This window comes from Schistocerca gregaria, chromosome 7 (assembly GCF_023897955.1).
Source record: "Schistocerca gregaria isolate iqSchGreg1 chromosome 7, iqSchGreg1.2, whole genome shotgun sequence".
In the NCBI taxonomy this organism is placed as follows: Eukaryota; Metazoa; Arthropoda; class Insecta; order Orthoptera; family Acrididae; genus Schistocerca; species Schistocerca gregaria.
In genome coordinates, this window is record NC_064926.1 from 455,341,332 (window position 1) to 455,366,894 (window position 25,563).

Below are 25,563 nucleotides of genomic sequence, written 5' to 3' on the forward strand. Positions count from 1 at the left end.
CTTTAACTCTTCCAAGTTCCATAATTGTGTTGGTAAATAACTGTTATCGTTAATGTAAGTTCACAGAAGGCAAAAAGGCCGGTGACTGTGAAGGCCAACCGAGAGGTGCTATGTCGCTGGCCGCCTAACGACCAATCCAGTAGCTCAGTAGAGTCTCAGTAAGATATTCACGAGCTCGGAGACTCCAATAAGGAAATTTTCCGTCATGTTGCAAAAGGAAGTTAACCTCTTTCATCCTGGGAAACAATCAGTTTTGTTACATAGCAAGACGCTGCTGACCGTTAACAGCCTTTCCATCAAAGAAGAATGGTCAGTAAACAGATGAGTTGGATATTACACAAAACATATTGACTTTCAGTGAATCTCGTGCATGTTTAATTTGTGCGTTTGGTTTCTGTGTTTGCTTACTTTCCCAATTAGGTGGAAGGTCAATTCATGACTAAACACTATGCGTTGTACGGAAGTGTTATCACTGTCAATAGCATTCTGATGCTTGTCAGATAATCAACACGTCTACTTTTATCTTCGTGCTGTAGAGCGTATAACAGCTGTACGACTTCATAACCAACCGACGTCTCAATGCATGCCGCGTTGTTCTTGCAGGCTCCCAACTAACACAACGCGACGGGTTGATTCTGCTGGACTGCGTTGGAAAGCGGTTTGATTAGTACGACATTTCATCGGTAACACGAGGGGGCCAGGAATCTTTCCTTTACATACACAACATGTATCTAGGAACTGTCGATATCGTCTGCGAATGTTCCATGCGTTCTAAGGCTCAGTTTAGTTCCTCAACCTGAAACATGTTTGCACAATAATTATGAAATTACACTTCGTGCACCACAAGAACACAAAATGATCTCTGCTGTGGAGCAGCCATTTTGCAACATGTGACGGTAACCAAGATAGCAGAAGAAAATCGACATGTGCAGCAATGACTATAAACTAGATAATTTATTCGTTCCTCCAATAACCCAGCCCTGGTGCAACGATTGATGGTTTTGACAGCATAATACTTTGCTTTGCTTATATCATCTCTGAAATACCGTGTATTGCTATGTAGTACTATTGCACCAAATACATTTTTGAAAGCAGACTGTGGCTTATACTGTATATCAATTCGGTTCGGACTGACGAAACTAACTAAATCTGCATGGATTCAACTCAGTAAGACGAATTCTCTCTTTCCTAATAAAGTTCGGCTAAACTATCATTTTGGAAAGCGTTGTACCGGCACTTAATGGCTAATAGCTCGCTGAGATGGCCGCCGCCAGGGTATGACACTTTAAAGGCCCACTCACTTTGTAATAGCTCAACAGCTGGAAAGTTCTATTTGTGGAAACTGAATAAAAGAATGTTCGAGCAGTGTATGAATATCTGATATATTTTTTCCGTCTTTGTACTGTCTTCTTCGGCTAATTTTAAGTATTTTGTAGCGCTACCACCGCTGTGTTCTAGCGTCGGTATAAAGTTCAGCTAATATCGCTTTTCTTCCAGTTACTGAGTGATACTGTGTATGAGGCGGAACTATGGGCCTCATGAAAAAAGGGTGACCCGGCTGAGTGACGCAATTTGACTCTTAGTCTGATCACGAGGTGTGGCCATTGCACGCGTTGATCACGTAGGCTGACGTGAGGATCAATGAACTGTACTTGACGGAATGTTTCTGGAACATCTTAGGTGATTAGAAAGTTAGTATACAGGGATACAATTAAATACTTAGCTTTAATTCAGCATCAGCAGTGATCGTCGATCTTGGCTTTGTACAATAATATTTACAAGTGCAGTTATAGACTGAACTGCGAATACTTCTTTATAGTTCTGATTGCTTGAGAAATATAGATCAATTGTCATTGCATAAACTGTATGTGGCGCCTGACCAGGCCGTAGCTTCTGACTTAGCTGAAGGCTATGCTAACTAGCGTCTCTGCAAATGAGATCTCTGAAGCTATAACAAGTGAACCATTCCTATTAAAGTGAACTGGCCAGTGCGCTAGCATGTCTCTTTAAGACCAGCCGAGTGGCGGCGCTCGGTCTGCTAGCGTCAACAGTGGCTACTCGCGGGTCCGATCTGCACTGACGGACCGCGACCGATTTGAAGCCTACAACCTAGCCAGTGTGGTGCCTTGCGGTGACACTACAGATACATCATCAACGTTGCACGTACCAAGGCGTACTGGACCAGTAAACGGCGGAGTATATCGTTTAATGAACATCATCAAACCCTACGAAAAAGAAGTATCCCACAGTATAATAGCCTTCCCTGTTCGAAGTCGTGTAGAAAACCAGAAAGACAGATTTTTATTTAGTTGAACCAGGTTTTTATCTCGAATCGAATACACTGAAACTGAGGGAGTAAGTGTAACTGGAAACAAACGCATGCGAAGAAGACGCTTAGGAGGGGCAGCTGGTCTTTTAAAAGAAAATGCGATACAAAAGCTGGTGCGGCCTTTGTCGGTGGTGGGGGCCACCGCGTTACGTGGGAGGACACGCAGCTGGCGGTGTTTGCATTGTTTGGAATCCTGAATTAGCGGCTGGCTGGATTATGAGCCGTGAACGCCGGCGGCCCCGTGTGGCCGGCGCAGTCGCTGAGCCCGCGTGGGCGATTTCATGCGTCAGCCCGCGACCCCCACTGATTCAGAACTATGCATCGTGCATTCGCCGATAGTAGTCATTTGACTAATCACAGAAAATTCCAAACATAACTTGTACCCTGTAATTTGGAATAAAAATGTATTAGCATTTTGGGACTGAAAGGTCTGTGTAGACTTTGCAGTCGGCAAACGTCCATCTACTCTAGGTTAACGGTGAAAGTTACTGAGGTTTTGTATGGTTTCCTCAATTTTCGAAGACGGACAGCTACTCATGTTTCATGCCTTTCTGAGTCCATCAAAAAACTGTACGAAGGCTGCTTGTCTTTCGGGCCGTCTTTACGGAGGCGAGTTATCTGTCGTTACATGGTGTAAAATATTGACAATTGTAGTCCGAACGGTGCTTGGTGGTGGAGGGGTGCACTGTTACAATTCCTCCAAGTATACAATTGGACCACCGACTGTACGCCTTTGCTCAGTATTCGCAAACTGTGAATTCACAGAAGTGGCAAATGATGCCCCTGGCCTCACGACACTTTTGGTACCACCCTGTCATCGAAAACCGTGATATGTCAAACAGAGGCTCCTACTTTAGGTGGCAGCTGCTCTCAGTAGCGGTAGACTGTCGTACAAGCCCCTCACGTCAGCGTTTTCACCGATTGCCGACGCATATCATCTCACACTTTTGGTTACAGCTGTCAGTTTTTCCCACGATATCACTAGCGGATGTTTTTGTAAACCACGCTGTTTTACCAGATGATGATAACCAATGAGCCTAACTTTTTGCCAGTTGCATTGTGACCAACGAGCTGTCCGGCTTCGACGTAATATCTGACATAAACCTGCAACGCATTAACGATTGCCAATACTAAAGTCTTTCTTCACAGGTTTTTGGCTTCAGAGGAATGACACTGCCACATATACAACAAATACATGTGTGAAAATTCCGTTAGTAATGTAAATTAGCCCGAAAAGATTCAAAGACAAAGAATGTGCAGGAAAGAATAGTAGCAAAAGATGGTTATAAACGACAGCGAAATGGACACCAGTTAGCAAGAGACGCTGTACAAATTTACAGCATGGGCGGAACTCCAAGAATAAAGTTTCCCACAGTAGCAGGCCTCGAAGTCGCAGCCGCAAGTCTGGTTGAAACATTATATTATGAGGCATGACCCATGACCCTTGACTTCTCAAGATTATAAAGTAATAACGTACCACCCTTCGGTTATCAAAAAAGTCGCAACAGATTGATCAGTTAAAAACCAGAGTAAGACACTAACGCACAGCCAGGTTTCGAAAGCAAGGAACCCCTACGCATAAGCAGCATTTCTGGTGCTACTTCCGTAATTCGAATTTTTACTGAGTCATCATGTATATTCACAATATACATAAATGACCTGGTGGATGACATCGGAAGTTCACTGAGGCTTTTTGCAGATGATGCTGTGGTGTATCGAGAGGTTGCAACAATGGAAAATTGTACTGAAATGCAGGAGGATCTGCAGCGAATTGACGCATGGTGCACGGAATGGCAATTGAATCTCAATGTAGACAAGTGTAATGTGATGCGAATACATAGAAAGATAGGTCCCTTATCATTTAGCTACAAAATAGCAGGTCAGCAACTGGAAGAAGTTAATTCCATAAATTATCTGGGAGTACTCATTAAGAGTGATTTAAAATGGAATGATCATATAAAGTTGATCGTCGGTAAAGCAGATGCCAGACTGAGATTCATTGGAAGAATCCTAAGGAAATGCAATCCGACAACAAAGGAAGTAGGTTACAGTACGCTTGTTCGCCCAATGCTTGAATACTGCTCAGCAGTGTGGGATCCGCACCAGGTAGGGTTGATAGAAGAGATAGAGAAGATCCAACGGAGAGCAGCGCGCTTCGTTACAGGATCATTTAGTAATTGCGAAAGCGTTACGGAGATGATAGATAAACTCCAGTGGAAGACTCTGCAGGAGAGACGCTCAGTAGCTCGGTACGGGCTTTTGTTAAGGTTTCGAGAACATACCTTCACCGAAGAGTCAAGCAGTATATTGCTCCCTCTACGTATATCTCGCTAAGAGACCATGAGAATAAAATCAGAGAGATTAGAGCCCACACAGAAGCATACCGACAATCCTTCTTTCCACGTACAATACGAGACTGGAATAGAAGGGAGAACCGATAGAGGTACTCAGGGTACCCTCCACCACACACCGTCAGGTGGCTTGCGGAGTATGGATGTAGATGTAGATGTAGATGTAGAGTCATCCCATCCTTTCCTTACTGCAATTAAACCTTATTTCCCGCAAGTAGCGTCCGAATCTCAGTAACTTCCCATCCCTACCTCCGTCTTCCTCCACCAACTTGTTTTGAGTGTGACATACACCTACAATTAGAACACACAGTAAACATCCCACCAGTTGATACTCCTCAGCGCTCAAACAAATCCCTCAGTCCTTCAGCTGCAACTGAAGACATTGTTCACTTCATAACTTTTGTCCTCCAGAACATCCTTCCTTTCGACCTGTTGAGTCCTTTGGCTATCCCTACCGGGTAGACATCGTTTCCAGCACTCGCATTTTTCACGTTGCATACCCTGCAGGCCAGGCCGTGAGTTGTGAGACTCAGTGGCTGGTTACAGAGGTCGCCTACAGTGGATGCCAACAGAAACTACGATGACATCATGCGGCCAACAGAGCGAGGAGCTCGTTGTCTCTGACAGCGGTTGCCAGTTGTGCGGATCCAATGTGTCAATCTATGTTATAACTTGTGACCCAATGGCTGAAAAAGCAGTTGCAGATCTACTCCGGATTGAGTTGCAACCGCAGCTACGAAGTTACCACCAAGGGTCGTTGAGTACTGAGAGATGCCATACTGGTATAGGCTATATTAGTAAACATACTTGTTACTGGCAACTCCATAGCCATAGAGATACTCGTACATTTCCAATACGCACTCGTAGTATAGCTTCTACTGGAAATGATAACCTGTCACAGGCTATATTTTTGTCTGTGTTGAATATTTGTGTACCAATGTTCTTGTCAAAATATTTTGTGAATTGCAATAAATAAGAGTTTTTGTGATTGAACTAATTTATTTGTCTACTAGTTTCAGAACGATGCACTTGTGCAGTAGTTAATGTACTTCACACAGCCGTAGCAGGGTCACCACTGGCATACTAGGTAAAGAATGAAAATATTATAGTGACATTTCTCAATAGTAATAGAGAGCATATCACAACAGAAATGTCTCCACATCCTATCTCAAACCACCATTGCTGCTTACTTCATGTTCCAATGAAGACAATCTATTTCCTGAATAAATCGCATTTTGTTTACTAGACACATTAGTCTACCCAGTTATTACCTTCCCAAAGTTCTATCACCTTCATAACAAACCGCATCACCCTGCCTATTCGTAACCATCTGCTACATTATTCTCACATTTCAAGGCCACTACCCCTGTACATGAAGTCACTAAGATCCGCAACCTACAATAGATAGTTCCATCAATTATACTCGTATTCAGAAATCACTTTCCTATTTCACTCATCCAAGGCGACAAGGCTCTCTCGATATGCAAGCAGTAATGCTCCCTGTACAACACCGTCAGCCAGATCACCTGTAGCAATAACGTTACTGCATCAGGTGGAGTACCTACTGTAGCATCAACATCAATTTGAAGTACCACCAACAGCACCGTAGATCTCACGAACAATGATAATAATAGAAGAATAATCCTACTGGGTTTGGAAGCTGTTGTTTGCGTTTTGTACACGTTTGTAGATTGAACTTTGGTTTCTGAATTCCATCTCATGAAAACACAATGTACTTCTTTTGTCTAGTTTATCCAATTACGTTCAGACTTACAGTATATCATTTTGTGTGGGTCTCGATTTATTTCTGAACAAATGTTGCTTGAGGTTCATGGCCGTTTTCCTACATGTGTGGTTTATTTTGTTTTGTCTGTTCATTTGACATTACATTAATTTGTGAATGTACAATTTTACAGGTCGGCTTTCATCGATGCATTTTTATGTTTTGACAACATGTCATCTGTAAAGCAGTCGGAAGAATTTCCGTAAATAGTTACTAATTTTTGAATACTACTTCCCGAGAGTAGTAGCAGTAGTAGTAGCGTACGTCTTGTAGTTGCGATTTAGTCCCGTTGTTGCTCTTCACTGTGCTTTATTTTATGGTTGTCATTACATTCACTGTTTTTCACAAAATTTGCACTTCACTCTCGCCTGGTGTTACACGACTTCCCTCAATAAATGATATTTAGAAGTGAACTTATGTTCCCTTACTTATCGAAGGACGGTGCTGCGTAATTTTCGCCTTTCACTTGTTCATAGTTTTCAAGGATGGCTCTAAATTTTTAATGTTTGGTGAGAGCTTTCGAAACGCGTGTGCTGGGGTACACACTGATATAATTTGTGTGCGTATGTTCGTGAGAGGCAGAGAGAGAGAGAGAGAGAGAGAGAGAGAGAGAGAGAGAGAGAGAGAGAGAGAGAGGGAAGGGGCGGATTGGGGGAAGAGTGGTTTGAAAACCAGGTGTTGTGTCTACCATGTAGTGTCTTCAAATGATTCATTAAGTGTTTCATACTGTGCTTTGTTGCAAAGTGCTATGTATTCGTGAAAAATTGTTTTTCAGTGTCTTACTGCTTTTTGTATGTGGCAGTTCCTCTCTGCTGTAAGATTTCGGTACAGACTGTCGCTTTCTCTGAGGATCATGAGATCAGTTTGAGTATTATTTGGATGGTTGTTTTCCCTATAAGATAGGTATTCTGATCATTTCATGCTGGAATGGGTGCATGCACGTTGTCGATGGCATGCTGAGTAGTAAATTACATTAATGTTCTAATTTAGAAAAATTTACTTCGAATGCTTTCAAAGCCACACTGAATTCCTCAGATATGGCGTTTTCTTTAACCCGAATGAATTTAAGAGACGGGATTGTATTTTCCTCAGAATATGTCCCTTATACAATGCTATTTTCTTTTTAAATGCGTCCCTATCAAATCAGATATAAGTTGGTTCTCATATTGTAATGTCCCACTGTGAACAATGTGCAGCCCGGTCCACTTATAATGCGACGTCCGTTATCCACTCTGGAAATTCTAGTTTTCGTTCCTGCACTTCTTTTTCCTTCATAAATCCAACAATGGATGTTATTAAATCGAAAACACATTACAGACATGCCCCTTGACTTAAACATTGTACTTTGCATTAATGTACAATGTCTCCACACTCTTCTTTCGAATCCCTAGAATCTGCTGCAGCCCACAGTGGCATGGTATGTGAACTTCAGATAGTTTTACTATTTGTACAGTCAGTTTCTTCATATGCTCCATCCCTGCAAAATTAGCACGTATTGCTTCTTGGTTTACAGAACAATGGATCCCATCTCTTAATCCTTATAGTAGTTTGTTCTTTCATTGTCAACTAAATTTTAAAACTATTTCCTTATTGTGTTATAATGTCGTTTTATAGCAAAATTGTAGTACCCATCAATTATGCAACTGCTTAATAGATACTGAGAATTCTCGTCCTCCCTTCTATCATTCCGATTCAGGTTTAAAGGCTTGCATCGATAGGTCGATAGACTTCCTCCTTTTGTGCAAACGACAACTGGAACTATAAACGTCCTTCATATCACGAACAAATAACGAAGGGTAAACAGAGTTAACACCACTTTTCCACAGAACAAAAAACAATTGCGCCTATCGAAAAATGCTGTTTTGCTGCACCGTGTACTTTTGAGAAGAACAGGAAAATGCAGCGACAGACCGAGCTTCGGCCCACATGCAGCCCGCCGGCCCGTGTGGCCAAGCAGTTCTTGGCGCTTCAGTCTGGAACCGCGCGACCGCTACGGTCACGGGTTCGAACCCTGCCTTGAGCATTGATGTGTGTGATGTGCTTAGGTTAGTTAGGTTTAAGTAGTTCTAGGTTGTAGGGGACTGATGACCTCAGATGCTAAGTTCCATAGTGCTCAGAGGCATTTCAACCATTTTGAACCACATGCAGCCCACGCATCGGGTTCGCATGATATAGCCAGCCCTCATCTAGACTCTACTGTTTACGTGTTGTGGTCCTGCACGCAAATCGCGAGGAGAGAAACTCCCAAATAGACACCTACCGCATCTTTGGTTCCATGATATAACATTTACAGACTCTAATTCAATACTCGGGGCCTCACAATGTACGAAATACTAAACTTTCGGCGTTCTGGACGAGGTACATAAAGTAAAATGACGTATTAACAATTAGATAGAAACGACTAAATGGAGCATGTTGCCAGGCGTCTCATAACCAAGCGCAGGAAGTTGGACGTCTCATGCCATGACTGTAGCTCCAAATGAGGCTGACTCTGCAGCACAAGGCAGTTGAAGGAACCTGAAAGGACAATGTGTATCTATCAGCTAGCAGTTAGGGTGTGCTGTACTGGTGTAGAAACACCTCACTTTGGACTGGAAGAGGATGAAACGTGACGAGTGTAGCCCAGCAGTTTGGTATTGCTCATAGAATTGTTTCACGAGCATTAGGAGCGTTGCGAGGGGTAGGTATTGTTGCCTCAAGGAGAGGAGTGGTTCGCCATGGTCTGTAAGGTGTCAGGCAAATCCAACACCTTCCATTAAAACCCTGACACGATAAGCAAATCTAGTAGTATGTCACATAGCTCCGAATAAATCGTGACATTAAATTAACGAAAGTAATACGAGTAACGAGTGAGCAAATGGAATACCACAGACTAACACAAGAATGCCTAAATGCATGTCATACCTTCCCACCATGAGACAAACGCAGTTCAGAGGGGAGAAACGAGAACAGAAGCCGAGAGCAGAACCGTGTTAAGCTGAAGACCCACCGATAAGGGACAGACACCCACGTCGCCAGCTAACCGCTAGGACCACCCCAGCTGCAAGTTTTAGCGTGAGACATTTTCGCGTCTCTGTTACGTCAGGACCACCCCCAGCCCATGTTAAAAGATAGAGCCCTCCAGAAGAACAGTATAGATCTTACGATAACACTAAAAGGACCACACCAGCTTCAAGTTTTAGCGTGAGACTTTCTTGTGTCTCTGTTACGTTGCAAACTTTAAAAACATTGCCCCACCACCAGAAGTATAACATTTCTCATTGGATAGACAGAATTTTTGGAGGCGGAGCTTAAGGTTAACATTAAGACCCTGATTGGTCAGATGAAAACACAGCAAGATAGTTTTTTTTAAACCAACTTCGGTAAATTGTAGTAAGGAGAAGTTAGGGGAGAGTTGCTTCCAAGACAGTGTTGTGAGCGGAGTTGTGCTGCCCGCCGCACCCTGACAAACAGCGACTAGGCAATGCCGCATAACAGAGCATAATGCTTCACTCAGAACTGCAGAAGTCTCATCTGTTACACCCTCTAATTTAAATAACACTAGTGTCGATCGTCTTTTAAAGCTCATGGTGTTCACATTTGCCACTTGAAGTAAAAATCAGAAACGGGATGATTTTTCTGTTATATAATTATTGAGAAGCCACATCAGCCACTGTAATTTACGACAAGTTAGATAAGTAATTAAAGATAATTGAGGGTCACTGTAGATCATTTTGATAGTTTTCTCTTTTGTGAAACCTAGTTTATAGATGTGATATGGCATAGGTCATCCTTCGATCCATTGTAGAACTTGGAAACCCGTTCAGGGAATATTCGTTCACATTTTTGTTTAACGGAGTTGTTTTTTACCATCCAGTATTAAAACATTTCCTTTTATCAATAGTGCAATTTATAAACAATGTTTTATGAGTAGAATAAAATTTCCAATGGTAAACTTAACTGTTTTTTCGACGTTTCTTTAACAGCTAACTAAAAATAGGAAAGCCTTGAACCCCTTCTGCTAACTTTAGTTAGTATTAAGATTCTTTTACAGGGAGTGCAGTGGAGCTGACGCTGAAATCATTAAGTGTTTGGTTATATCATCGCTAGTCTCACTGAACTCTACATGTCATGTGTGGTCTGGCGTCTCCTTACCAGCAACAGGTCACAGGTTGAAACTAGTCAGTTCCCTAAAAAACACACTCAGAACATCGTTGTGCGAAAGTTGTAGGGAGACACGATATAGAACAAACAGACACCATGCAGAATGTTAGACAATGGCGACCCTGCCAGGATTGTAAAATACCATGATTCAAGGTCGACCACATGCCTAACTAGGTCAGAAAAATATCCTATTGAAAAATTTTCGTAATAAAAAATTTTTTTTGCACGTTATATATAGTTGAAAAGAGTAGCTGCAGCGATAGATAGTAAGAAAGTATTGAATAAAAGTGAGACATTCTAACAGAGACAATAGTATAATTAAGTTATGAATTTGAATATTGTTAGAGTTACGTTTTCTCTCCAATACAAGCGCACAGGTCGCGTGTCGTTGACAAGTTGGTTCTGACCCAACAAGTAAGTAAATTGATAGTCAAGTATTGTGAACAAAGAGATTAAGAGACGCGTGAGATCGTATCAGAGCATGTTGACACGAAGTAGGGCGCGTGAATTGCTTTTAAAACAGAAAATAAGGGATTAGGAAGGATTAGCAATGGCAGATCGAGACCTTGACGGAATTGAGGTAGAGACCCAGCATGAAAATGGACAGAGAATAGAGGACAGTACAACAGACGTTGCAGTATCGCGAGAAATAGGACATATAACGCACCATAACGAGGATAATGTACGTCAAGGCATAGAAAACATAAGTAAGCATCCGACAACGGAGCAGGTACGTAGAGAGATTGTAGATGAAAATTTTAACTTGCGTCTTGAATACGTAGAACCCATAGTACAAGTAATCAGAGCTCCCTCACCACAGAGTACAAGGAATTCGAGCAGAAACGTGTCACCGCACAGTTCAATGCAATCGGTTGCAAACCAGCACTTGGGCGAAAACAAAGAGCATAGGACCTTGGAAGAAAACGCAATAGGACCCACCAATCTGCTGTATTATTACAATTAATGATGGAAAACATGACAAGACAAAATAAAGAAATTGCGAACCAAATTAAAATTCAGAATGGAGAAGCGACGAACCAAATTGCAGAAATCATGAGACAAATGCGTGAGATTAAAGAACAAAACAAAAAACTTCAGTTACACCTAAGTTATATTGAAGACGAGAGGAGAAGTCAAGAAACTAGAGAAACAGATAAACTAAATTACTAGTCAAGCAGCAGGTACAGCGCGTGAAATTGTTGAAAACAGTGTGTTACACAAAAGTATCACAAAAGCAGCGCTGAAAAGATATGATAACCGCATACTCAAAATAGAAGCGCAAACGAAGCGACAATTTCAGAAATTGCGAACAGAGTTGTTGCAAACCATTGAAGAGCGTAGTAAACAGGATCGAACAAGCACAGAGTATGCAACCACATCCGTATCTGTAACAGCACCGGAGAAACAAGCAATTAACGTAGATATTACATATTTGCGATTCCAATCACAGGCGGAAAGTAACATACGTGAAATCAGACAGCCTGCACAGCAACAAACACGTTTCGAAATTCTTGATGAACAAACGTCATCACAAACACATGCGGAACCACAAATGTATGTTTCAAGACAGTTTGGATCGTGCAATGAAGCAGCAAGGTTAGTCAGACAAGATACCGAACCAATACCTGACAACGGAAAGCCAGGTCGAGAAGAGTACAGTGAAATGCATTCAGCTACACGTTCACAACCGATGGAAGAAAATTATTGCGTACCATTCCAACGATACTACGCAAGAGTAGGCGAAAGTTACAGTGCACAATATCCAATGGATCTATCACAACCGGAAAGGACGATGGGAGAAATGATCAGAAACAAAAGTGGCGAAGAATCGCGTATTTCATATGGAACTATGACGAATGGAAAAATTGGTAGATGCGGACCTCGGGGAGGATCAGTTTGGATTCCGTAGAAATGCTGGAACACGTGAGGCAATACTGACCTTACGACTTATCTTAAAAGAAATATTGAGAAAAGGCAAACCTACGTTTCCAGCACTTGTAGACTTGGAGAAAGCTTTTGACAATGTTGACTTGAATACTCTCTTTCAAATTCTGAAGGTGGCAGGGGTAAAATATAGGGAGCGAAAGGCTATTTACAATTTGTACAGAAACCAAATAGCAGTTATAAGAGTTGAGGGGCATGAAAGGGAAGCTGCGGGTTGGAAAGGAGTGAAACAGGGTTGTAGCCTCTCCCCGATGGTATTCAATCTGTATATTGAGCAAGCAGTAAAGGGAACAAAAGAAAAATTCGGAGTAGGTATTAAAATTCATGGAGAAGAACTAAAACTTTGAGGTTCGTCGATGACATTGTAATTCTGTCAGAGTCAGCAGAGGACCTGGAAGAGCAGTTGAACGGAATGGACAGTGTCTTGAAAGGAGGATATAAGATGAACATCAACAAAAGCAAAACGAGGATAATGGAATGTAGTCAAATTAAATCGGGTGATGTTGAGGGAATTAAATTAGGAAATGAGACACTTAAAGTAGTAAAGGAGTTTTGCTATTTAGGAAGTAAAATAACTGATGATGGTCGAAGTAGAGAGGATATAAAATGTAGACTGGCAATGGCAAGCAAAGCGTTTCGGAAGAAGAGAAATTTGTTAACATCGAATATAGATTTATGTATAAGGAAGTCGTTTCTGAAAGTATTTGTATGGAGTGTAGCAATGTATGGAAGTGAAACATGGACGATAACTAGTTTGGACAAGAAGAGAATAGAAGCTTTCGAAATGTGGTGCTACAGAAGAATGTTGAAGATAAGGTGGATAGATCACGTAACTAATGAGGAGGTATTGAATAGGATTGGGGAGAAGGGCAGTTTGTACCACAACTTGACCAGAAGAAGGGATCGGTTGGTAGGATATGTTCTGAGGCATCAAGGGATCGCCAATTTAGTATTGGAGGGCAGCGTGGAGGATATAAATCGTAGAGGGAGACCAAGAGATGAATACACTAAACAGATTCAGAAGGATGTAGGTTGCAGTAGGTACTGGGAGAAGCTTGCACAGGACAGAGTAGCATGGAGAGCTGCATCAAACCAGTCCCAGGACTGAAGACAACAACAACAACAACATGACGAAGTATGACAACGATCATTTCCTCACAGTCAGAAAATTTCAACACTTTCGAGAAGGAAACTCATTACATCCACGAACTTTTATTGATCAGTTCCGAGTAGGATTACCGGAACACCGAACGCTAGCACACAAATTAGACTTTATATGTGCACACATGTCAGGAATAGTCGCAGAAACCATGCAGAATGTTGTAGCGACATGCCGATCGTACGAAGATTTCAGAGAGAAGGTTCTCTCACGATATTGGTCCAGCGAAGCACAGAACAGAGTGAAGTACGAATTATTACAGAACTCATATTTTGAAAATTCAGGAGAGAAGAGTTCGGTGAAATTTTTCGAATTAATTGCAAAGAAAAATCAATGTTTAGATGTACCATACAGTGACAGAGAGTTGATTAAATTATGCGCGATGAAGCTACCATTCAAATACCAGCAATCATTAGTAGGTCGCGGAGGCAATGACGTCGAAGCATTTAAAGGCATTCTAAGGGAACTAGAGTTCATCTTTTCGGAGGATGACGCAAGAAAAAGACGAAACGTATGTGAAAACGAAAGCAAAAACCAGTGGAATCCACAAGACACAGTACAAAGAAACAATAATTACGAACCATATGATACCTTTGCACCAAGAAACGACAATAGATTTCAACAAAGAACCGGTTATGAATTTAGAAGAGAATATGGCTAAAACTATAATTCACCCAGAAACGGCAACAACTATTACAGAGGGAATAACGACAACCGTAACGGGTACTGGAGAACCAATAGACCGATAATTTATCAACAAAGAAACCACTATCAACCAGCTGAACAAGAAAAGAGAATACAGATAGAAGAAGTGGAGGTAAGACCACCCAACCCCGATAAACGTACGAATTGACAGCTAAGCTCCCATGCCAAAGAGGATGACGCACCGACCCAGGACAATTGCACCACCTTAAACAGAGAAGTAAAAATTTTATCACGAGAAGAGAAGAAGGAAGAAACGAATCCGCAAGGACCAGATGAAAACGAAGACAAGAAAACAACAGTATCGTGTTGTGACGAAATTCATTGGGAGAATAATGACGAGGGAGATGAATGAACAACGAATGTAGAAGAAAAGGACGATGTAGTGAGTGTTGTAGAGGTATTTAAGACGGAAACCAGTGAAAGCGAATTCGATGAGGATAATGCACAGTCGACAGAAGTTGAAAATAAATTACGAGTGGGCACACAACCCAACATATGTAATGAAGGATGTTATGAAGCGCTAATTAGAGCATTTAGATGCGATTATGAGGGAGTAGCGACGAAGAAGGAGAAGATAGACGAGGATGAGGAAAAAGTAGAGGATGTTGAAGAAAGCGTAAATGAAGGAAGAAATAGAGAAGAGGAAATAAAAGAGAGAGAAGTAGCAGTCGAAGCTTATCCCACAGAAAGTTCGAATTCACAAGTGAAATTCCTAAAACGACTCATGTGCAATTCAGTGGAGGATTCGTTGATGCAAGAAGAAGAAGAACAGAACCAACCCTTTCAAATTCAACCAATTGTGAAGGCCATAGTAAAGCATATCCCAGTCAATATTGTAATTGTTAGCGGAAGTGAACTGCGATCTCAGAAAATTTATTCATGCAGTGTAATGCCAATGAAGAACTGTCAGTTCTGAAAACATGTAAGATTAAAGTAAGAGGTCCTACTAGAAACAATGCTGCTTAAGTTATGAGACAAACAAGGTTAACTATTTCGTGTCAAGATCAAAAGATCGAAGCCAACTTAGTGTTTATACGTAAACTAACTGTAGATTTGATTATAGGTGCAGATTTTTTAAATGAGAGACGAGCGATAATAGATATGGGGAAAGGTAGTGTAACATTTGGGAATGTCACACTTCTCTTTGAGCAAGTCACACTTCTCTTTGAGCAAAAGCTAAAATTAGAATAAATACCAGTTATAAACAAACAATTAAGAATGATGCGAGATAAAGAGGATGAAGAATTAGAATGGTATGCACAAAAGGGGGAATCGCCTCAACTTATGTTAGAAGTCCATAAATAAATCGACGAAAAATTGCAAGAAGTTCAAGGTATTTTGGAACACAGTAAAAGAGAATTAGAGGGTATTTTACGAGATAAAGCAGAGGTATTTTCACCTAAGACTGGCAGTATTAAACACTTTCAGTACAAGTTTGAAGATTAATTTTATTACTGGTAAATAATCAGCACAATATTTGAAGATTATGTTGCAGATAAGATGGCCAGGAGATAGAATAATGAAGAGAGAGGAAGGTGGGAAAAAGAAAGTAGCTTCAGTAAAAATGAAAACAAAAATAACACCAATAGTACCATAGATTAAGGTGAATGGATAAAGCGTAGATAGTCTAACAGCATGAAATACTAAAATGCTATACACCATGACACTACACAAAAAATAAAAATAAAAACGAATTTGAGAATTTTGAGTTAAGACTCAAAATATCTTAGGACTGTAATATGGAAAGGGTGCCGAAATTTGTAAAGCTTTTTAAGAAGGCATATAACAATGTAGTTACTAGACATATGTTAGATGATTATAAGTAAAACTTTTTGTACGAACCATTGTAAAAAACGCCAGCAAAAAACCAGATTCAACGACCCACAAGTTGCAACCAGAGAAGTATCAAGAAAGGAAAAGAAGTAATTAGGAAGACACCATTCCTTAAAGGCAGAAGCGTCGAGTGAAGGGAAAGGACAGTGAGACCAACAAAGGGCGCTTGTATATCTACTGCTGAAGGGACCAGTGGAGGGACTGACAAGCAAACACTAGACATTCACCGCTCGTAAACCTCGGAACGCCCCCACCCAGAGCAGCGAGCAGAAAACAGCACAACGAGAAGACCGTTAGGGCAAGCCACCGCTGGCAAAACAAACAAAAAAATATATGTATGTAAAAGTCACACTACTGCTAAAGTGACTAAATATCAATAAATATTTCCATATCCTGCCCAAAGAAGAATCAAGAATCAAGTAAGAAGCAGAGAAAAAGCAGGAAGAACAGAAGTTGAAGATTCACAAGATTGAGACCAAGAAAGAAGATGGGTGAAGAATAGACGACATACCTTCCCAAATCCCTATCCTACTGAAAACTAGTTGTCTGCGAAGTATTACAACGAAAAACAACCGCTTTGCGTCACATAACAATGACTTTCACGCATACAAAGCCAGCAAACCATGAGATTCTGACTCAAAGCTCCATTACATTATGGGACCTCCACAACAGCAACACACCCGTGCAAAGCCAACAAGGAACGACGAACGAAGCTGTACATCAAATACTTGCCCACATCCATCTCGCTCAAGTCCATCATCTTCGTGAAAAAATCATTCACCAATCTCATGCTGAAATATTCATAGGATTGTGTGAATGTGTGAAATCAAATTAGGTGATGTAGGAATTGTGCAAAAGAAACGTGTGAAAAACTAAATAATTTAAGCACACCATACAGCTAATAAACTACAAAACAACAGTCATTGAATATGGACTTAAGTAAAAAAATAGACTATCGATGAAAATAAGTCGTTCATTCTGAAATGGACAGTATATAAAGAACAAAAATAAGGCATAATAAACACTAAAACTATATTCCACTTATTTTCTCTTCACAAAAATAAAGGAATAACTATATTTTACTTATTTTCTCCTTAAAAAACCAAGAATAAAAAATTATCTTCTTGGATGATTTCCCATTTTTTTACAATTGTACCATTTGTTAGGATAATATCTCAATACTTGTGTATGTATATTTCTTTGTCAAAGCAATTCTTGGAAATAATTGTTATTTGTTAGTGTAACAATATTGAAATGAGTGTCTCGAAACAAAAACATTTTACATGTACAAGATATTAAGAAAATGTTTTCGGAATAGATTTTACTTAATTACTACATTTATAAAAACAATATTTCTAAGAAAATCGATGTGAAAGACTCCTCACTTTCGATAACAGACTTCTTAAAAAACGAACTTCACAATTTAATGAAGCAAGAAAATAATAAAAAAATAATAATTATAATAGAATAAAAATATTCTTCCCTTGTCAACATAAACACATTTTTGATAATAATGTGGAAGAATATAAAAATATAAATTAGTAATACAAACTAGCATAGAACAGATTAACGTGGCTGAACAGTAGGCAACGGAATACTTTCTGACTGTCTTAGACAATGATTCAATCATTGTCTAACTTCAGTACAAAAATTAAGTTCGAAGGGTGGTGATATGTAAGGTGTCAGGCAAATCCAACACCATCCATGAAAACCCTGACATCATAAGCAAATCCAGTAGTATATCACACAGCTCTGAATAAATCGTGACATTAAATTAACCAAAGTAATACGAGTAAGAAGTGAGCAAATGGAATACACAGACTAACACAAGAATGCCAACACTTATCAGTTACGCTAGTGGAGGGATAAAACGCCCTACCACAATAACTCGTTACCAGCCTTGTGGATGGCGTAGGAGCAGGTTGCGGAGGTGTACTGCTGTCGCTGATGGCTACACATCCTATTAAGAACTACGTCCTGCCTTTTCTAATGTCCAGGAGACCGTCACAGTTCGCAGTCTTTCAGTGTAATTATTATCTCTGAATAAACTGTCATTTCTGTTCGTCTCATTGCATATTTCCTTCGATTACCATCTGTACTAAACTCATGTACTTTCTTCTATGTATGCTCTGTGTTTCTTCGAGCTATGTTACTGTCAGTGTTACATCATGCGAAAATTACTCTTTTCCTTGAGTTTTGCACATCAGTGTACTAATCAACTGTCCGTTCTCATGTACGTTAATAGTGGTATTCGTTTCATTTGCGGTTCCAGCCATCGTAATTTTTGCTAACGTAGTATAGTCAAGCTATAGAGTGCCATGTAGAAGTAACTGACGATCAGAAAGCTGTTTCTCATACAATGCAGAGTGGAATATCTAATTTGACACCCTTAATGTTTCTTAAACGGTTTAGTACATCGAAACATTGTTGTTGGAATGTGATATTACGGAAGGGTGTGTGATTTTAATGTGTGGTTGAGAGTCATAATATTTTCATAACTCTATGTACTGAAGTGCCTGCATTTTTAGTGCTACAATATACCTTTTTCTCCGTTATTCGATAGCTTATAAACTGAAAAGTGCAGTACTGTAGCTGTTGTTAGTATCTCTAGCGAAACCATTCCCAAAAGCACCCGGTGTTAAATGTCTGGCCGATGTCTGTCGGTGCAGGGCAGTTTCGCTCCAATTAGCTTGCAGGTGCGGTACCAGTACTGCATTCTATCGGCAACTTTACCTCTCACTTTTACTACGCTGCCAGGCTATTTCCACCGATGGCTCGAATTAATACGCTGATATACTTTATATCACACCACCCCTCTCTTCAGAGACTGTCGAGTACCATTTTTTTGTGTTAGCGCATGAAATTGTTGCGGACATTAAACACATAGCAAAGTGTGGAATGCGATAAGGCAGTCCATTTTGAAAAAAATGCCAAAATTTACTTGGATTCCAAAGGTTTTTACTTTACATAAAAACAAAAAGTGCAGTTAAGTTTCAATTTTTTCTCTTTCTGTTGGCGGTGACCGGCTTCAGCGCGAGCCGTCTTTTGTTACTACACATCGGCTCTCAGCAATTTTGTGTGAGAAAACAAAATTTCGTCGGATGACGGACATTTTAATAGAAACCGGTCACGATCAATAAAAAGATGATATATTACAGTTTGGAGAGTAGTTTTTGAGACCAAGAACAAGGATCATGTTAATTTTACGAAAACACGTGGAACGAATACCGATAATTTAATCGTGAGTCAACTGACAGTTAACAAGATTCTTGCGAAATACATACAGAAAGTTAAGATTTTTAAAGTAAGTTCACAGTATATAAAGGCATTTGTATTATACGTAAAATTACAACTAGCACTTAAAAATGTCAACTGTGCAACACAATGGTGGCCCTACTACCAACAAATAATTAAGTAAACTTTGGCGGCACTCTGTCCCCGCAACAATACCACAAAGTGGGTTAATCACACTACAGGAATTGAATACTAGTTCAACAAATACTAAATAATAAACATTAAAATGTGTACAATACTACTGGTTATTCTGCTGTACTTTTTTTTTTTTTTTTTTTTTTTTTTGAATAAAGAGACTGGTTTGATGCAACCCACGACGAATTCCTTCCGTGTGCCAAACTCTTCATCTCAGAGTAACACTTGCAACCTACATCCTCAATTAGTTGCTGGATGTATTCCAATCTCCGTCTTCCTCTATAGTTTTCCCCCTCCACAGCTCCCTCTAGTACCATGGAATTCACTACCTGATGTCTTAACAGATGTCCAGTCATGCTACAGCTTCTCCTTGCCAATGATTTCCACATATTCCTTTCCTCTCCGATTCTGCGCAGAACCTCTTAATTTCTTATGTTATGAGTCCACTTGATTTTAAACATTCGTCTGAAGCACCACTTCTCAAATGATTCGATTGTATTCTGTTCCGGTTTTCCAACAGTCCATGTTTCACTACCATACAGCGCTGTACTTCACGCGCACGTCCTCATAAATTTCTCCCTCAAATTAAGCCCTTTGTTTGATACTAGTAGACCTCTCTTGATCAGGAATGCCCTTTTCACCATTGCTAGTCTGCTTTTGATGTCCGCCTTGCTCCGCCCGTCGTTGGTTATTCTGCTGCCTAGGTAGCAGAATTCCTTCACTTCATACACTTGGCAGCCGTCAGTGCTGATGTTAAGTATCTCTTTGTTGTCATTTCTGCTACCTCTCATTACTTTCGTCTTTCTTCGGTTTACTCTCCATCCATATTCTGTACTCATTAGACTGTTCATTCCATTCAGCAGATCACGTAAGTTTCTTCACTTTCACTGAGCATGGCAACATCATCAGCGAATCATTCCAATGACAACTTTTTACCTTGAATTTTATTTCCACTCCTGAACCTTTCTTTTCTTTCATAGCTTCTTCGATGTACAGATTTAACAGTACGGGAGGAAAGCTACATCCCTGTCTTATACCCTTTTTAATACGAGCACTTCGTTCTTGGTTCTTGTGCATATTGTATATTACCCGTCTCTCCATGTACTTTACCTCGATTTTTACAGAAATATGAACATCTTGCACCATTTTACATGTCGAACGCTTGTTTTAGGTCGACTAATCCTATGTACATGTATTAATTTTTTCTTTAGTCTTGCTTCCATTATCACCTGCAACGTCAGAATTGTCTCTCGGGTGCATTTACATTCCCTAAAGACAAACTGATCGTCATCTAACATATCGTCAGTTTTCTTTCCCACTCATGTGCACATTATTCTTGTCACCAATTTGGATGTCCGAGCTGTTAAGCTGATTTTGCGATATTTCTCTCGCTTGTCAGCTCTTGAAACCTTCAGAAGTGTGTGGATGATATTTTTGCTAAAGTCTGATGATATGTCGTCAGATTCAAACATTCAACACACCAACATGAATAGTCGTTTTGTGCCGCCCCCCCAATAAATTTAGAAAGTCTGGTGGAATGTTATCTATCCCTTCTGGCTTCTTTGGTATTAAGTCCTCCAAAGCTCTCTTAGATTCTCATTGTGTTACTGGATCCTCTTTCTCTTGTTTCTCATGTTTTGTCTTCTGTCACGTCAGACAAATCATCTCCTCATAGAGACTTTCAAAGTACTCTTTCCACCTAGTCACTCTCTCCCTCTTTCCTCTGCATTTAACAGTGGAATTCTCGTTGCACTCTTAACGTTTAATTTCACTGAAGATTATTTTGTCTTTCGTGTATGCTGAGTCAGTCCTACCGACAATCATTTCTTTTTCGGTTTATGCTCATTCTTCAAGCAAATGTTTCGTTTTAGCTTCCCTGCGCTTCCTATTTATTTCATGCCTCAGTGATTTACCTTTTTTTCTGTTCCTGAATTTCCCTGAACATTTTCGTATTTCCTTCTTTCATCCGCCAACTGAAGCATTTCTTCTGCTACATATGGTTTCTTCTAAGTTTTTCTTTCCAACTTCTGTGATTGCCCTCTCTAGAAATTTCCATTCCTCTTCAACTGTACTGCCTACTGAGTTAATCCTTACTGCTGTATCTATAGCCTAACAGAACTTCAATCGCATCTCGTCATTCCTTAGTACTTCCGTATCACACTTCTTTGCATATTGATTCTTTCTAAATAATCTCTTAAACTTCAGCTTACTCTTCATCACTACTACACTGTGCACTGAATCTATATCTACTCATTGGTACGCCTTACAATCCAGTGTCTGATTTCGGAATCCCTGTCTGACCATGGTGTAATCTAACTGAAATCTTCTCCTATCACGCAGCCTTCTGCAAGTGCGCCTTCTCCTCTTGTGATTATTCAACTGAATATTCGCTATTACTAGCTGAAATTTATTACATAACTCAGTTAGTGTTTCTTCTCTCTCATTCCTTGTCCCACTCTCGTATTATCCTGTAACCTTTTTATTTTCTACTCCTTCCCTACAACTGCATTTAAGTCTCCCATGACTACAAGGTTTTCATCTCCCTTTACGTACTGTATTATTCTTTCAGTAGCTTCATGTACTGTCTATATCTCTTCATCTTCAGCTTGCGACCTCGGCACGTATATCTGACACTGTCGTTGTCGAACTGCTCACAGTAACACACTCGGTGCCCTACCTTCCTATTCATAACTAATCCAAACACGTTATGCCAGTTTCTGGTGCTGTTGATATTACCCTACACTCATCTGACCAGAAATCCTTGTCTTATTTTCATTTCACTTCACGGATCCCTACTATATCTAGACTGAGCGATTGAATTACAACAAAGAAATATTTGAATCGGTGGTTTCTGATAACTCTGAGAGTAGTCGTCTTGCTCAAGCAGATGTATGTTACATGATAAAAGTCATGCTGCTGAAGCTTACTGATACGTAGTTCGTGGACAAGGCTATCACATTCATTGAAAAAGAGAGTTGTCCAAGCAATAACATCACCCACCTGGTGCGAAACAGTGTAGCAGCCGTTCATTATATAAAATGCACACAGGAAGGTTTTAATCTAATTCAAGGAGGGAATCCAGAAATCTCTGATCGCGAAATACTTTACGAAGGCCTAATAAGGCATGCATCCAATTACAGTTATATAAGTGGTGTCCATTTTTCGGACATGTTCGAAATAACACCCCATACATATAACACTAACGAGGAGAATATAGCAAGAGCTATCACCCGATTTTCCAGAAATTTTTCTCTGGGAAAGAGGGGTCAAAATAAGCGAACATGCGTCTCGGATAATCCGTGGATACTTCACCGTTTCGTCGTCATCAAGGATGAGGAGAATGATACTGCTTCTCTGCTTTCGACCAACACATTTATCGAGAGTATCATTGGTTAATGCGCAAACACTAACAACAGGGAAAATTTGGAGCTACAAGGGTGAATGTAATTGAAAAAGCAGTCACATTAAATACTCAAAGACCTGCTCTGTCCATCGTCTGGCTAGAAGTGTCAGTGTTAGGCAATTAACTAAATTAACTAAATGAAGTGGAAACGTGAAATTATCTACTGGCATTCCTCATTACGTCAAAGGGGAATACTGCTATTTGAGTTCGAACGAGGCAAATTAGTGGCTCCGCTATGAAATGGCTTCGTCATACCGCGCTATTTCGGTTAGCACATGGCGCGCTGCAACAGTAGTGATGTGGGCGCGCGCGCGCGCGCGCGTGTGTGTGTGTGTGTGTGTGTGTATGTGTGTGTGGATCATACGTAATTTGTATCCCACATACGGCCTCACAATATGTCCATATCACGATACGGTCAACTACGATGCCTGATATGACCATTTTCCAGGAGCCGTAAATGCCTAAGACATTTCACAGCCGTCTTAGGCGTGCTGAATGCGTGGCAGCTGTTGTTCCCATTGTTTACAAATGGTTATCTAGTTTTCTTAGCATCGTGGTAGTCTGAATAGTGATCTCGAGGAGCTTTCAATTACGCATATCATGCCTTTACTTCTGGTTACTCCGCTTTATACAGTGCCTGGATGAAAAATGTGAAGATAGTATTGGGCTTACTTGGAATAGGGAGGGTATCGGCGTTTAGCTAACTCTCACGTTCTTCTAATCATGTTACCCTTGGAATTTGGTCGGCAAGTCGTTCGTTACGGTCCTCCAGCAAACACCATTGTTCCTTTTTGTACTCGTGTACAAATTTCATAGAGGGAGATTCGCAAGGACGATACTCTCGTATTCTTTAATTACGTGGCACGACTTTAATGATCTCTAACTACACCGTGTGAAAACTCATACGCAGAGATCTTCTACAGTTTTACAGACCCAGTAACTTGCGTACTGTCATGCAACCTCTCAAGATAAAGTCTTATAAACCCGTTTAAGAGTGTACACTGTTGGCTTTATAGCGCTTTAGTTGTTGCGGACCTCGCAACAGGCGGTCATGTGCAATTCTACGCCTACATCATACTCCGCAAGCCACCTAACGGTGTGTGGTGGAGGGTACCTCTAGAACCGTTAGCTGATCCGCCTTTACCTTTTCTGGTAGCGAGTGTCAGTGTGGAGAATGATTGACGGCAAGCCTCTCTATTGGCTCAAATTTTTCGAATTTTCTCGCCGTGGTCATTTCACGAGACTGTGACTCAGAACGCATCTTTTGTGGCGCCTGCCAAAGCAGTTTGCTGAGCATCTCTATGAAGTTCTCGCGCGGACTACTCGATCTTGTGGCGACACGCGCCTCTTTTCTGTGGATCTTGTCTCTTCTATCAGCCCTGCGAGGTAAGAATGACAGACTGATGAACAACACTCAAGCATCGGTCAAACAAGCTCGTTGTAAGCCACTGCCTTCTTGAATGAGTTACATTTCGTAAAGATTCTTCTTATGCATCTCAGTCTAGCATTTGCTTTTCCTACTACTTAGTTTACGCGATGATTCCACATAAAGTAACTCTGGATAGTTCCTCCTAGATACTTTACGGCAGGTACGGTTTCCAGCAGTTTTTCATCAATACTGTAGTTGCACAGTAGTACATCTCTTTTCCTATGTATGCGAAATATGTTACATTTACTAATGTTCAGGAGCCGGCAGGTGTGGTCCAGCGGTTCTAGGTGATTCAGACAGGAACCGCGCGACCGCTACGGTCGCAGGTTCGAATCCTGCCTAAGGCATGGATGTGTGTGATGTTCTTAGGTTAGTTATATTTATGTAGTTCTAAGTTCTAGGAGACTGATGACCTCAGATGTTAAGTCCTATAGTGCTCAGAGCCATTTGAACCATTAATGCTCTGGGTCAAATGCCAGGGCATGCACCATTCATCAACCGAGCGAGGTGGCGCAGTGGTTAGCACACTGGACTCGCATTCGGAAGGACGATGGTTCAATCCCATCTCCAGCCATCCTGATTTAGGTTTTCCGTGATTTCCCTAAATCGTTTCAGGCAAATGCCGGGATGGTTCCTTTGAAAGGGCACGGCCGATTTCCTTCCCAATCCTTCCCTAACCCGAGCTTGCGCTCCGTCTCTAATGACCTCGTTGTCGACGGGACGTTAAACACTAACCACCTCCACCACCATTCATCAATCGTCTGCAGATCAGTAGACAACCACATCGTCACTTTTCGTTGTTCAGGGCGAACTGCCAATTTTTACACCATACAGATATCTTTCCTAAATGTATTTGCGATTTGTTTTGATCTTCTGATGACTTTACCAGTCGACAGAAGACAGCGTGCCGGCCGCAGTGGCCGTGCGGTTTTAGGCGCTACAGTCTGGAACTGCGTGACCGCTACGGTCGCAGGTTCGAATCCTGCCTCGGGCATGGATGTGAGTGATGTCCTTAGGTTAGTTAGGTTTAAGTAGTTTTAAGTTCTAGGCGACTG